Below are 3,259 nucleotides of genomic sequence, written 5' to 3' on the forward strand. Positions count from 1 at the left end.
TTGGGGAAACGGCCTTTCTGCATCTGCTGATATACTTTGTCACATTTAAGAAATGTATTGTTATAAAACCTTTTTACATGTTGTTATACATTCTAAAGGATGAACATTTATGAAATTGATTTCTCTTATTCTAAGTAGTTCTCTCCCGCCCGCCCAGTGAGGCAACATTTCCCCTCTCTGACCAGGATATGATGTATTAAAAATGGGGAATCTACCACTTGAACATTTAATGCATAGCAGAACTGCCATTTTTTAGGGTTACTGAGCAGCATTAGTTGGAATAGCACTGCCTGTCTTTATATACTGTAGTTTTGTCCACTGGAATTTACTTGGTTGCTCACCTGGGGAGGATGCTCTAAATAAAATGAATAGGAATGGAGATTCAGTCACCAGTGCATGACACTAATATAGTCAATATTATATAGTCCTTTCAGCAGACCTCTGCATATAGTTTTAACTTACTAATATTTGTACCAAGCTCTGGAATAGCCTAGGCCAGATCTTCAAAAGTTTTGCTTTTGCACTGGTCTAATGTGTTAGACCTGGAGAGATAAAATTAATTCTACAAGAACTGGAAAACTAAATGTTGAGAAGCCTTGGGCCAGCTGAAGAAGATCTCCTAGCTGTTTTCTCATATGAGTTCCTCCTTCTTTTCAGGTGTACAAAATAACTGTGATAGTCACTTTGCACTCTGGCACTTCGAGTCAGGCTGAAATCATGTTCTGCCTTGAAAATGAAGCAGAGCCTTTCCTTCTTTTACTACAATGAGGACATAATCTATAACTGTTTTTGTATTTTTCTTAAAAAATAGCCATAGTACAGCCTAGAGGGCCAAATTTCTAGACTTGTAGATGCAAGGGATTTTGTGCTATGAACCTTTAACATTTGTGGTTTCTTTTTAAAGAGTTGCCTCTGCAGTTATGTGATATTTGCATAAACATCACACACAAGGGAGAGGAGTTGTGTGGTAAGTTCCCCACAAAATTTTAGAAGGACAGGTAGAGGTGGGTTGTACAAGGAGAACCTTTAAAGCTATGTGTTTAACATTATATAGTGCATTATAGGGCTCCTGGTTGACTCAGCCTTCCATCCTTTTGTAGGTTGGTAAAATGAGTATCCAGCTTGTTGGGGCAGTTGGCTTACACATTGTAAACCGCTTAGGGAGTGCCTAGCACTATGAAGTGATATAGAAATGTAAGTGCTTTTGCTATTCCTATTATATAATATATTGCATATATGATGGTAAACCAGAGTTTGGGACAGGCTAATTAGAAATTACTTGGTATTCCTTTCTTTTTCCAGCTACAGACAGAACTACAATATATGACAATTGTAGCAGAACCAGGGATAACCTAACCCCTTTTGGAGTGTGAGTAATGTTTAAAAGTTACTCTATGGCTGTGGAGGTATAGCCTCACTGAATTGAAGTGGGCTTCCAGTGTGGCGTAATAGTTTGGGCGTTGGATCCTGGAGATCAGGGTTTGAATTCCTGCTCAGCCATGAAACCCACTGGGTGACCTTGGGCAGGTCACATGCTCTCAGCCTCAGAATTGTTTTATTCAATCCTAATTGAAGTCAGCTGAGGATGGGAAAGCAATGGCAAACCTCCTCTGAACAAATCTTGCCAAGAAAACACCATGATATGGTCACCTTAGGGTTGCCATAAGTAGGAAACAACCTGAAGGCATATAACAACAACAAATCAAATGGCTCAGTTGCTGGCTCCTGCTCTGTTGTGAGTGTTGAAGAAATTGTGAAGTGAGTAGGAAGAAACTGTGGCCCATTACAGACCGCCCAAAAGGGGCGGTCTTGGGCCGCTGCCAGTTGCAGCGCGGAGGAGCCACAGCAGCCAAACCGCGCGACTCCTCCGCGCTGCAAAAAAGGAGCGTGGAAATCGCGCTCCTTCTGGCAACCCAGAAGAGACGTCGCAAGTGCCAAAGCATGCACTCACAACGTCTCTTCCGGGTTGGGACGTGCGGACGCAGAGTGTCTGCTACGTCAAGATGGCGGTGCCTGTCTGTATAGGGCGCCACAATTTTGACGTATCGATTACATGCGAGGGGCAAGGCATGTCCAGAAGCGCCACCCCTCGTGCGTAATCACGGTGTGATGACGGCGCCTCTTGCGCCTGTCTGTAATGCGCCTGTGTTTTGTGTCCATTGGCTCATAGCATTCAGATCTTTAAAAAAAAACCCTAAAACTGTTTTGTTTGTGTTACTTCTGTTAAATAAGGAAGTGCGTAAAACATGATTTTTGAAAATTGTAATTAGGACTGTAACTCTTTTTGAGGGACTTGAATCAATAATGTTAACTAACTGGTTTTGAAAATAAAATAAAATAAATCGTACTGCTTTCCAAGCTATATGTTCAGGTAGTGCTTGGTACAAAACACAGAACCTGAAGAGCAGCAGTACCCAACTCTTTCAAGCAGAGGAGGAAGTGTCTGAGTCTTCTTCGCTCTTTGGTTTAGAGCTGAGCAGGCCAGCTCATCTCTGTGGCTTTACTTCAAAGAGTGAAAAAGGAGGCAGTGGATTGTACATCTCCTCCTCCAGCTGTGCTACCTCTTAGAGCTGGTGGCCACTTACTGTAATTTGGCAGCAGGTACCATTTTGCCTTTTGTTTTTTAGAAGGGAGGGAGTGCCCTACCTTCCTTTATCAACAGCCAAGGAGAAAGCACTAGGGGAATTTGGTCAGGTTGTAGTTGGAAGTTGGTGTTAGACATCATTGGACAGACAACAGTAGGACACCAAAATGAAGGTCCTTGGAAGCCCTGAACAGAATTTGGAAATAACTGTTTAATAAATAACCTAAAGCTAGTTATTGTGGAAGGTAACAAGCAGTAGCAAAGCAGTAAGAGAGTTACATTTCAAAAGAATGAGTAAGAGTTACTACACTTGATCTTAGCCAAAAGGCCGAGAAGCGGCCGAGTTAAGCTGTTTTACAGCTGTAAGGAGTAAAGGTTTCTAGATACTTGAAAAAACATACTTTTAAGGATATTTTAAGAGGCATGTTGTAAGAAATTTTCCAATTCTCTATCATTCTCTTTTAAATGGGGACAACCCATTTGAAAGAGAATAAAATGAAAGTTGGAAAAGTAGGAAGCAGAGGACAGTCAGCCCTCCATATCCACAGATTGAAAGACCCACAGTTTGAAAATATTAAAAAAAAAACTCCCATGCATACAAAAAGGAAACCTTGATACTGTCATAAGGGACACCGTTTTACTATGGCCTGTTACAGACTGCCAAAATAAAGCTGC

General features: G+C 41.5%; 1 pseudogene; it reads right to left on the reverse strand.

The window, feature by feature from the left end:
- Nucleotides 1–2,853: 2,853 nt before the first annotated feature.
- Nucleotides 2,854–2,924, reverse strand: LOC149323771 (U2 spliceosomal RNA; annotated as a pseudogene).
- Between the last annotated feature and the right edge of the window lie 335 nt (nucleotides 2,925–3,259).

The sequence above is a fragment of the Sceloporus occidentalis genome, unplaced genomic scaffold (assembly GCF_023333645.1).
Source record: "Sceloporus occidentalis isolate IW3139 unplaced genomic scaffold, rSceOcc1.0.p SCAF_1, whole genome shotgun sequence".
NCBI lineage: Eukaryota > Metazoa > Chordata > Lepidosauria > Squamata > Phrynosomatidae > Sceloporus > Sceloporus occidentalis.